This window comes from Dendrobates tinctorius, unplaced genomic scaffold (assembly GCF_039654945.1).
Source record: "Dendrobates tinctorius isolate UK_male_01 unplaced genomic scaffold, ASM3965494v1 ptg000615l, whole genome shotgun sequence".
Classification (NCBI taxonomy): domain Eukaryota; kingdom Metazoa; phylum Chordata; class Amphibia; order Anura; family Dendrobatidae; genus Dendrobates; species Dendrobates tinctorius.
Window position 1 is genome coordinate 210,001 of NW_027362270.1, and position 12,500 is coordinate 222,500.

Genomic DNA, 12,500 nt, shown 5'->3' on the forward strand with positions numbered 1-12,500 from the left:
TGGTCCATGCCCAAGCATGAGAAGCGATCCTGGGGTACCTGAGCTTGACCAGACCCTCCCTCGGTGGTCCCTGGTTCTCTGGAGGTGATGGATGTCAGTGGGGGCAAATCTGGAGTTCTTGTGGGAAGGGGGACTCTGGTAGGCGGACGCCCCTTCTGCCTATGTCCCCTCAGAGCAGGCTCGATGGTTCTCAGTCCCCGGCAATGGCTGGTGGTCCATGCCCAAGCATGAGAAGTGATCCTGGGGTACCTGAGCTTGACCAGACCCTCCCTCGGTGGTCCCTGGTTCTCTGGAGGCGATGGCTGTCGTCAGGGGGGCAAATCTGGAGTCCTCGTGGGAAGGAGGGCTCTGGAAGGCGGACGCCCCCTCTGACTATGTCCCCTCAGAGCGTGCTCGATGGTTCTCAGTCCCTGGCTTTGGCTTGTGGGCCATCCCTGGGGTACATTCTTGCAAAAAAAAAAACGACTAAGTGAAAAAGAACCGGAATGAGGAATTTTCTGGGTGCCGCATCCGCCCTACAGTGACTGGAGGCCGGGTACAGTTCTGACTTCATCCCCTTAAAGTGGGGACGTTGTCCCGCAATGCATATACATAGGAATGCGCACCTGCGGCAGAATACAGGAGAGAGTGCTCTCTCTACCCCGATGGATGGCGATTGTTTCTCTGGTTCTCCGGCTCGGGTAGGCGACTTTAGAAGGTGGTCCCTCTTGTTGTGGAAGTTGCAAAATACGGCCGAGACTGAACTTCCACAGCTCCAGGAGGGACTTTTGCTGGTCGTGAGTCCCAAGTGAGAGAAGCAATCTCGGGGTACCTGAGCCTGACCAGACCCTCCCCGGTGGTCCCTGGTCCTCTGAAGGGTGATCGCTGTCAGGGGGGCAAATCTGGAGTCCATAGCCGAGCTTGGGCTCTGGAAGGCGGACGCCCCTTCTGCCTATGTCCCCTCAGAGCAGGCTCGATGGTTCTCAGTCCCCGGCATTGGCTGGTGGTCCATGCCCAAGCATGAGAAGCGATCCTGGGGTACCTGAGCTTGACAAGACCCTCCCTCGGTGGTCCCTGGTTCTCTGGAGGTGATGGATGTCAGTGGGGGCAAATCTGGAGTCCTTATGGGAAGGGGGACTCTGGTAGGCGGACGCCCCTTCTGCCTATGTCCCCTCAGAGCAGGCTCGATGGTTCTCAGTCCCTGGCATTGGCTGGTGGTCCATGCCCAAGCATGAGAAGTGATCATGGGGTACCTGAGCTTGACCAGACCCTCCCTCGGTGGTCCCTGGTTCTCTGGAGGTGATCGCTGTCAGGGGGGCAAATCTGGAGTCCATAGCCGAGCTTGGGCTCTGGAAGGCGGACGCCCCTTCTGCCTATGTCCCCTCAGAGCAGGCTCGATGGTTCTCAGTCCCCGGCAATGGCTGGTGGTCCATGCCCAAGCATGAGAAGTGATCATGGGGTACCTGAGCTTGACCAGACCCTCCCTCGGTGGTCCCTGGTTCTCTGGAGGTGATGGATGTCAGTGGGGGCAAATCTGGAGTCCTTGTGGGAAGGGGGACTCTGGTAGGCGGACGCCCCTTCTGCCTATGTCCCCTCAGAGCAGGCTCGATGGTTCTCAGTCCCCGGCATTGGCTGGTGGTCCATGCCCAAGCATGAGAAGTGATCATGGGGTACCTGAGCTTGACCAGACCCTCACTCGGTGGTCCCTGGTTCTCTGGAGGTGATGGATGTCAGTGGGGGCAAATCTGGAGTCCTTATGGGAAGGGGGACTCTGGTAGGCGGACGCCCCTTCTGCCTATGTCCCCTCAGAGCAGGCTCGATGGTTCTCAGTCCCTGGCATTGGCTGGTGGTCCATGCCCAAGCATGAGAAGTGATCATGGGGTACCTGAGCTTGACCAGACCCTCCCTCGGTGGTCCCTGGTTCTCTGGAGGTGATCGCTGTCAGGGGGGCAAATCTGGAGTCCATAGCCGAGCTTGGGCTCTGGAAGGCGGACGCCCCTTCTGCCTATGTCCCCTCAGAGCAGGCTCGATGGTTCTCAGTCCCCGGCAATGGCTGGTGGTCCATGCCCAAGCATGAGAAGTGATCATGGGGTACCTGAGCTTGACCAGACCCTCCCTCGGTGGTCCCTGGTTCTCTGGAGGTGATGGATGTAAGTGGGGGCAAATCTGGAGTCCTTATGGGAAGGGGGACTCTGGTAGGCGGACGCCCCTTCTGCCTATGTCCCCTCAGAGCAGGCTCGATGGTTCTCAGTCCCCGGCAATGGCTGGTGGTCCATGCCCAAGCATGAGAAGTGATCATGGGGTACCTGAGCTTGACCAGACCCTCCCTCGGTGGTCCCTGGTTCTCTGGAGGTGATGGATGTAAGTGGGGGCAAATCTGGAGTCCTTATGGGAAGGGGGACTCTGGTAGGCGGACGCCCCTTCTGCCTATGTCCCCTCAGAGCAGGCTCGATGGTTCTCAGTCCCCGGCAATGGCTGGTGGTCCATGCCCAAGCATGAGAAGTGATCATGGGGTACCTGAGCTTGACCAGACCCTCCCTCGGTGGTCCCTGGTTCTCTGGAGGTGATGGATGTCAGTGGGGGCAAATCTGGAGTCCTTGTGGGAAGGGGGACTCTGGTAGGTGGACGCCCTTTCTGCCTATGTCACCTCAGAGCAGGCTTGATGGTTCTTAGGTAGTATGATTTGTTACCCTCCGGATCGATTTCCATACTGCCTCCCTGCTCATTCTCTGATGCACTGCTTGAAGGCATCACTGGTGACTGATTGTCGGCTTCATCCTTCTTTCCTGCATTTACCACCAGCTCGTGGGCATGACACATATCTGTCAGAGTCTTCTCCCGGTACACTCTCTCAGCCATGTCATTTGTATGTGCCAAGTACCGTGCAAACAGTCGCTTTTCACAGTCCGTGTATTGTGAAGTTGTCCAGGTTTCACATACCCGTCGCACTAGGTGGCTAGTGATGTTCGGGAGGTTGTAGCTATGGAGGAAATCATAATGTCAGTACCTGTTTCTACACATGCCCATGCATCATTCGGCTCGTGGCCGTCTTACCTCGAATGGTATTGCCTGAGGCCCACGGATGGATTTGCTATGGCCTTCCCCGTACACGTCACAAAGAAATTAGTGACCTTCCTTCGGCCAGCGGTATAGACAGGTCGGACATGTTCTGCATACACTTTGAACCACTGAAAAAGGAAAAAGAGAGGGGTTTGCTCCCCATGTGGAGTGGTGTTGCCTGGGCTCCCTGACTGGTTGAGTCCCTTACCGATTCTTCTTCCTCTGAAAGTACGAACACTGCGACCTGAGTGGTGGAACATTTGTGAGTCTTCACACCGACAACTGTCATCTGTCTGTCGTGGTACACGTGATGGATCCTCTCGGTCCACTCTGAAACCTGATGTGGAAAGTTATTGAACTGGTGCATGGGAGACCGCTGACCCACAGGGTCTGACTACTTACCGTCATGTTACGGATGACACCTGGTCTCTGGAGATTTTTCAGAACCAGCAGGGCCTGGAGGTAGAGTGCAATTTCCCGGCGTTCTTCATTTGATCCGCCCTCTTCCACAGAGGCTATGCTGGCTAGAAAAGTTGGCCTTGCCTCCTCCAGAATAATCTGGCAGTCCACGGGCGATTTTAGCGGCTTCCTCAGTAGATCGTACCTGGGGAAAAATAAGAGGAATTATTGAACATACATGGCAAAAATCAAGCCGCATATGCGATACTTTGAAGGGTGTGTACCGCTTACTAACAGACTCCTTGCAGGCGCCCTTGTACAATGTCTTCTGTAGGTCCTCAGTGTGATTCATGAATACCTCACAGGCCTTGTAGAGTTCTGGCTTTTCTATTCTCAGTCCCGTGGCCCTCATCTGATAGACAGTGAATCTCCGTATATGCTTCAGCATTCTGAGGGAGGTCTGTTTCGATAGCTGGAGGTTTCCGAGTTTTTCAAAAAATTCATTGATTTTATTTGGCTTCAGTAGGTACTCCAGGGTTACTCTTCTCGGGTTCACAAAGAAGAGGAACCTGGAAACATTTGAGACCTCCTGTTGGCAGTTTGGCACCCCGTGTGTAATGGTTAGGTATGAGCGGAAACCTTTGAACATAGCGTCGTTCATTGAGTGTCGCTTATACAAGCCGGCCATCTTTGTAGCGGTGCGATTTTTGTCCTTCCACTGCCTTTTCTGAATTCTTAAATCGCTACCGTCAGTGACCTCCTCATCTTCCATGGGGTCAGAACAGGCCCCTGTGTGGGCAGTCTCTGAGCGAGGGCTTTCTTGAAAACTTTCCACAGGCTGTAAAAGTGAAGCCTCATCCGATGCATCTGGCTCTGCCAGGGGCAGGGGGCTTTCTGCAGGCCGTAAAAGCAAAGGGATATCGATCTCATCCGAATCTAGCTCCGTCAGGGGCATAGTGCCTGGGCAGAGCTCCAAAATGGCTGGTGGTACCTGAGCGGGCTCTTCAGAGATCAGTGGCGGGATTTGATGCTCAAACCTAGGCTTGTTGGCTATTAAAAATCCGCGACCTTCTAAGAAGGATACAGTCTCCTCCAAGGACTGGAGAGGCTTGAGGTCATTGAAGCGGATAGTTGTACCTCTTTCGGCAATGCATTTGAGCTGAAACTTGGCTGATGCAAGGGCAGCTTTTATATCAGAATCACTCTGGGTCCTCAGACATGTCCTCCTAAGATGTGTGGAAAGGTATTTCGTTGCTCTGTGGCATACGGGACATGTAAGTGGAGTCCGGGGGTGACTGCGGGGATACAAGCAATAGAACCGGTCACCTTCCCTGCACGTATGTCATATGTCTATATGTGGTGGACGAATGTCTTCTACTCACCGCTCCATTTTGAAGTGTCCAGCATAACAGTCCGGTAACCCGTGCGCACCTCGGGGTGTGAGTCAGCCACACGTGAAAGACGCCAGCGGAGGTGATCGGAAATAACTTGCCGGAAATCCGCATACCTCATCACGGGGGGTGAACCAGCCACATGGTTGACGCCTCTACGGATGCCGAGCACCAATAGTGCTGGGGCAAAGATCTCCGCTTCGAGCCGTCTGTCATGATCACTTCCGTGGCATCACGGCGGTTGACACATCCCAAGCGGTGGCGCCTATACGGTTGAGGATCATCCATATCGTTTCTGTAACGATCCCTCCCTGGATACATCCGTCATGATCACATATACAGCACCCCTGAGGTAGACTCAACCACAGGGATGGCGCCTACACCGCTGACGAGCATGCGTCGCTTTCATGGAAGACATTCCGACTGGCTCCGTCTTTCACTATCAACTCATGGTGGCAAAAGCAGTAAGCGCTTGCTTTTACGCTTGCCAAGAGTCTGACGACCCGGGTTCGAACCCTGTCATGGCTGGGAAGTGATATGTATTCTGTGGACTTAGAAAATGTTTTACCTGTGACAGACTTCCAGGTGGTCCGTTTTTCGTAAAGAACACGCCCGCTTGGGTGCTGGATCTCCAGAAGGCGACAATGGAGATCTTGGTGGCGACAGATGTAGGCCGTGTTTTGTGCATGCCAGCCCCGTGGGTAGCCCTCCAGCTAGGAGTTCCCCTTACCGTTTGGTCCGCGTCTCCTAGGGGGACTCTTTCTGGTTGGCTGCCCGAGTCGGGTGCACATTCCTGGGTTACTCAATCCACGAATCCTTCTGCTTGGGTGCTGGATCCTCCAGAAGGCGACAATGGAGATCTTGGTGGCGGCAGACGGACAGATGTAGGCCGTGTTTTGTGCATGCCAGCCCCGTGGGTAGCCCTCCAGCTAGGAGTTCCCCCTACCGTTTGGTCCGCGTCTCCTAGGGGGGACTCTTTCTGGTTGGCTGCCCGAGTCGGGTGCACATTCCTGGGTTACTCAATCCACGAATCCTTCTGCTTGGGTGCTGGATCCTCCAGAAGGCGACAATGGAGATCTTGGTGGCGGCAGACGGACAGATGTAGGCCGTGTTTTGTGCATGCCAGCCCCGTGGGTAGCCCTCCAGCTAGGAGTTCCCCCTACCGTTTGGTCCGCGTCTCCTAGGGGGACTCTTTCTGGTTGGCTGCCCGAGTCGGGTGCACATTCCTGGGTTACTCAAGCCACGAATCCTTCTGCTTGGGTGCTGGATCCTCCAGAAGGCGACAATGGAGATCTTGGTGGCGGCAGACGGACAGATGTAGGCCGTGTTTTGTGCATGCCAGCCCCGTGGGTAGCCCTCCAGCTAGGAGTTCCCCTTACCGTTTGGTCCGCGTCTCCTAGGGGGGACTCTTTCTGGTTGGCTGCCCGAGTCGGGTGCACATTCCTGGGTTACTTGAGCCACGAAGCCTTCTGCTTGGGTGCTGGATCTCCAGAAGGCGACAATGGAGATCTTGGTGGCGGCAGATGGACAGATGTAGGCCGTGTTTTGTGCATGCCAGCCCCGTGGGTAGCCCTCCAGCTAGGAGTTCCCCCTACCGTTTGGTCCACGTCTCCTAGGGGGACTCTTTCTGGTTGGCTGCCCGAGTCGGGTGCACATTCCTGGGTTACTGGAGCCACGAATCCTCCTGCTTGGGTGCGGGATCTCCAGAAGGCGAAAATGGAGATCTTGGTGTCGGTAGATAGACAAATGTAGGCCGCGCCCGGCTGAAACAAAACGACTGTTCCTTTGGGCGGGACAACTATGACCGAGGTGGATCACTTTGGCCGCGGCCGGGCTGTGAACTCCCGACCCCCAGCTCAGACCCACCCTGAGTAGATTCGGAAGGGGGCTTAATGGTCGGTTGGCGGGCTTAATATTCGTCCTGTAGCGGTCGGTTGGTGGGCTTAATATTCGTCCTGTAGCGGTCGGTTGGTGGGCTTAATATTCGTCCTGTAGCGGTCGGTTGGTGGGCTTAATATTCGCCCTGAAAGCGGTGGCTGGAAGTCAGAGAGTGAAATATATGTCTGAGAGTGTCCCAAATGAGGCCCCAAACTGGGGGTGAAATTTCTGGATCCTGGGCGGAAGGTTGAATTTTGGGTGAAAAAACCGAATTTTGGGACTTAGAAAAATTTCGAGATGTGACAGACTTCCAGGAAGGGGAGCGTCTCGGGAGGTGTACCCAGGAGGCTTCCAGGAGCCTGGGTACACTTTTCAGAAAGTACCGTTGGGACTTAGAAAAATTTTCAGGATTTTTGGACTTAGTGCGTTTTTTGGATTTTTGTGCAAAAATCAGATTTCCCCTTCTCCCACCGCTCTGGGGCGTCAATATGATGTGGGGACCCGAGGGAGAGTGCCTCCCATGAGGGTAGAATGTGTGACTTTTGGGGGGAAAGTCGAATTATGGAGCAAAAACCATTTTTTGGGACTTAGAAAAATTTCGAGATGTGTCAGACTTCCAGGAAGGGGGCGCCTCGGGAGGTGTACCCAGGAGGCTTCCAGGAGCCTGGGTACACTTTTCAGAAAGTACCGTTGGGACTTAGAAAAATTTTCAGGATTTTTGGACTTAGTGCGTTTTTTGGATTTTTGTGCAAAAATCAGATTTCCCCTTCTCCCACCGCTCTGGGGCGTCAATATGATGTGGGGACCCGAGGGAGAGTGCCTCCCATGAGGGTAGAATGTGTGACTTTTGGGGGGAAAGTCGAATTATGGAGCAAAAACCATTTTTTGGGACTTAGAAAAATTTCGAGATGTGTCAGACTTCCAGGAAGGGGGCGCCTCGGGAGGTGTACCCAGGAGGCTTCCAGGAGCCTGGGTACACTTTTCAGAAAGTACCGTTGGGACTTAGAAAAATTTTCAGGATTTTTGGACTTAGTGCGTTTTTTGGATTTTTGTGCAAAAATCAGATTTCCCCTTCTCCCACCGCTCTGGGGCGTCAATATGATGTGGGGACCCGAGGGAGAGTGCCTCCCATGAGGGTAGAATGTGTGACTTTTGGGGGGAAAGTCGAATTATGGAGCAAAAACCATTTTTTGGGACTTAGAAAAATTTCGAGATGTGTCAGACTTCCAGGAAGGGGGCGCCTCGGGAGGTGTACCCAGGAGGCTTCCAGGAGCCTGGGTACACTTTTCAGAAAGTACCGTTGGGACTTAGAAAAATTTTCAGGATTTTTGGACTTAGTGCGTTTTTTGGATTTTTGTGCAAAAATCAGATTTCCCCTTCTCCCACCGCTCTGGGGCGTCAATATGATGTGGGGACCCGAGGGAGAGTGCCTCCCATGAGGGTAGAATGTGTGACTTTTGGGGGGAAAGTCGAATTATGGAGCAAAAACCATTTTTTGGGACTTAGAAAAATTTCGAGATGTGTCAGACTTCCAGGAAGGGGGCGCCTCGGGAGGTGTACCCAGGAGGCTTCCAGGAGCCTGGGTACACTTTTCAGAAAGTACCGTTGGGACTTAGAAAAATTTTCAGGATTTTTGGACTTAGTGCGTTTTTTGGATTTTTGTGCAAAAATCAGATTTCCCCTTCTCCCACCGCTCTGGGGCGTCAATATGATGTGGGGACCCGAGGGAGAGTGCCTCCCATGAGGGTAGAATGTGTGACTTTTGGGGGGAAAGTCGAATTATGGAGCAAAAACCATTTTTTGGGACTTAGAAAAATTTCGAGATGTGTCAGACTTCCAGGAAGGGGGCGCCTCGGGAGGTGTACCCAGGAGGCTTCCAGGAGCCTGGGTACACTTTTCAGAAAGTACCGTTGGGACTTAGAAAAATTTTCAGGATTTTTGGACTTAGTGCGTTTTTTGGATTTTTGTGCAAAAATCAGATTTCCCCTTCTCCCACCGCTCTGGGGCGTCAATATGATGTGGGGACCCGAGGGAGAGTGCCTCCCATGAGGGTAGAATGTGTGACTTTTGGGGGGAAAGTCGAATTATGGAGCAAAAACCATTTTTTGGGACTTAGAAAAATTTCGAGATGTGTCAGACTTCCAGGAAGGGGGCGCCTCGGGAGGTGTACCCAGGAGGCTTCCAGGAGCCTGGGTACACTTTTCAGAAAGTACCGTTGGGACTTAGAAAAATTTTCAGGATTTTTGGACTTAGTGCGTTTTTTGGATTTTTGTGCAAAAATCAGATTTCCCCTTCTCCCACCGCTCTGGGGCGTCAATATGATGTGGGGACCCGAGGGAGAGTGCCTCCCATGAGGGTAGAATGTGTGACTTTTGGGGGGAAAGTCGAATTATGGAGCAAAAACCATTTTTTGGGACTTAGAAAAATTTCGAGATGTGTCAGACTTCCAGGAAGGGGGCGCCTCGGGAGGTGTACCCAGGAGGCTTCCAGGAGCCTGGGTACACTTTTCAGAAAGTACCGTTGGGACTTAGAAAAATTTTCAGGATTTTTGGACTTAGTGCGTTTTTTGGATTTTTGCGCAAAAATCAGATTTCCCCTTCTCCCACCGCTCTGGGGCGTCAATATGATGTGGGGACCCGAGGGAGAGTGCCTCCCATGAGGGTAGAATGTGTGACTTTTGGGGGGAAAGTCGAATTATGGAGCAAAAACCATTTTTTGGGACTTAGAAAAATTTCGAGATGTGTCAGACTTCCAGGAAGGGGGCGCCTCGGGAGGTGTACCCAGGAGGCTTCCAGGAGCCTGGGTACACTTTTCAGAAAGTACCGTTGGGACTTAGAAAAATTTTCAGGATTTTTGGACTTAGTGCGTTTTTTGGATTTTTGTGCAAAAATCAGATTTCCCCTTCTCCCACCGCTCTGGGGCGTCAATATGATGTGGGGACCCGAGGGAGAGTGCCTCCCATGAGGGTAGAATGTGTGACTTTTGGGGGGAAAGTCGAATTATGGAGCAAAAACCATTTTTTGGGACTTAGAAAAATTTCGAGATGTGTCAGACTTCCAGGAAGGGGGCGCCTCGGGAGGTGTACCCAGGAGGCTTCCAGGAGCCTGGGTACACTTTTCAGAAAGTACCGTTGGGACTTAGAAAAATTTTCAGGATTTTTGGACTTAGTGCGTTTTTTGGATTTTTGCGCAAAAATCAGATTTCCCCTTCTCCCACCGCTCTGGGGCGTCAATATGATGTGGGGACCCGAGGGAGAGTGCCTCCCATGAGGGTAGAATGTGTGACTTTTGGGGGGAAAGTCGAATTATGGAGCAAAAACCATTTTTTGGGACTTAGAAAAATTTCGAGATGTGTCAGACTTCCAGGAAGGGGGCGCCTCGGGAGGTGTACCCAGGAGGCTTCCAGGAGCCTGGGTACACTTTTCAGAAAGTACCGTTGGGACTTAGAAAAATTTTCAGGATTTTTGGACTTAGTGCGTTTTTTGGATTTTTGTGCAAAAATCAGATTTCCCCTTCTCCCACCGCTCTGGGGCGTCAATATGTTGAGGGGACCCGAGGGAGAGTGCCTCCCATGAGGGTAGAATGTGTGGTTTTTGGGGGGAAAGTCGAATTATGGAAGAAATTGAGTTTTGAGGACAAAAAAGTGTTTTGAGGACAAAAAAGTTTCTTGAGGACAAAAAAGTTTCTCGAGGACAAAAAAGTGTTTTGAGGACAAAAAAGTTTCTTGAGGACAAAAAAGTGTTTTGCGAACAAAAAATGGAATTTTGTGATTTTGTGTAAAAATAAGTAATTTCCCCTACTTCCACCACAGGGGGGCTTCAGTATGTTGTAGGGCCCCCAGGGAGGGTCCCCCAACTGGGTTTAAAGTTTGTGGATCCTGGGCAGAAAGTTGAATTTTGGATGAAAAACCGAATTTTGGGACTTAGAAAAATTTCAAGCTGAGCAGTGACAGACTTCCAGGCAGGGGAGCCTCTCTGGAGGTGTACCGAAAACAGTTCCAGGAGCTGAGGTCATTTTCGAACATTTTTTGTTCGCTCAAATTTTTTTTGTTTTTGAGCTCTAAAAAGCTGTTATTATCAATTGGCTCAAAAATTTCAAGTGTCATGAGCTAGTACATGTTGGAGGAATACGTTTTAGGCAAAAAATTGCAAAAAAAAAAATCCAAGTGAAAAAGAACCGGAATGGGGAATTTCTGACTGCTGTAGCAGCCGCACAGTTCCAGGAGGTCGGATACATTTCCGACTTTGTCCCGCTCATTGAAGTACATTGTCCCGCAATGCAAATACATAGTAATGCGCACCTGCGGGAGAATATAGGAGAGAGTGGGCTCTCTCTACCCCGATGTATGGCGGTTGTTCCTATGGTTCTCTGGCTCGGGTAGGCGACTTAGAAGGTGGTCCCTCTTGTCGTGGAAGTTGCAAAATACGGCCGAGACTGAACTTCCACGGCTCCAGGAGGGACTTTTGCTGGTCGTGCGTCCCAAGTGAGAGAGGCGATCCTGGGGTACCTGAGCCTGACCAGACCCTCCCTCGGTGGTCCCTGGTCTTCTGAAGGGTGATGGCATTCAGGGGGGCAAATCTGGAGTCCGTGGCCGAGTTTGGGCTCTAGAAGGCGGACGCCCCTTCTGACCATGTCCCCTCAGAGCCGGCTGGATGGTTCATGGTCCGCGGCTTTGTCTGGTGGTCTGTGCCCAAGCCGGAGAAGCTGTCCTGGGGTACATGAGCTTTGACCAGACCCTCCCTCGGCGGTCCCTGGTTCTCTGGAGGTGATGGCTGTCAGGGGGGCAAATCTGGAGTCCTCGTGGGAAGGAGGGCTCTGGAAGGCGGACGCCCCCTCTGACTATGTCCCCTCAGAGCAGGCTGGATGGTTCACGGTCCGCGGCTTTGTCTGGCGGTCCATGCCCAAGCCGGAGAAGCTATCCTGGGTACCTGAGCTTCGACCAGACCCTCCCTCGGTGGTCCCTGGTTCTCTGGAGGCGATGGCTGTTGTCAGGGGGGGCAAATCTGGAGTCCTCGTGGGAAGGAGGGCTCTGGAAGGCGGACGCCCCCTCTGACTATGTCCCCTCAGAGCATGCTCGATGGTTCTCAGTCCCTGGCTTTGGCTTTTTGGCCATCCTGGGGTACATTCTTGCCAAAAAAAACGACTAAGTGAAAAAGAACCGGAATGAGGAATTTTCTAGGTGCCGCATCCGCCCTACAGTGACTTGAGGCCGGGTACAGTTCCGACTTCGTCCCCTTAAAGTGGGGACGTTGTCCCGCAATGCAAATACATAGGAATGCGCACCTCTGGCAGAATGTACTTGAGAGAGTGTCGTCTCTCTACCCCGATAGAAAGCAGTTGTTTCTCTGGTTCCCCGACTCGGGTAGGCGACTTGGCATGTGGTCCCTCTCGTCTGGAAGTTGCGCACTCCGGCTGAGACCGAACTTCCACAGCTCCGAGAGGGACTTTTGCCGATCGCGCATCCCAAGCGAGAGAGGCAATGCTGGGGTACCCAAGCCTGACCAGACCCTCCCTCGGCGGTCCCTGGTTCTCTGGAGGTGATGGCTTTCGGGGGGCAAATCCGGAGTCCTCGTCCGAAAGGGGGGGCTCCGGAAGGCGGACGCCCCTCTCGTCCACGTCCTCTCAGAGCGGTCTTATCCTCCGATCGATCTGGCACGGCGCTCCCGGGTGGGGAGGTGGTGCTGCTCGCTCGACCCGGGCTTTGGAGCTCGCGTCGGTTTACGGTGAGCGGTGTCCTTCCTCCTGTACCCCCGGGCTTCCACCACCTATCTTTGGGCGCGCACGCCGGCCGTCA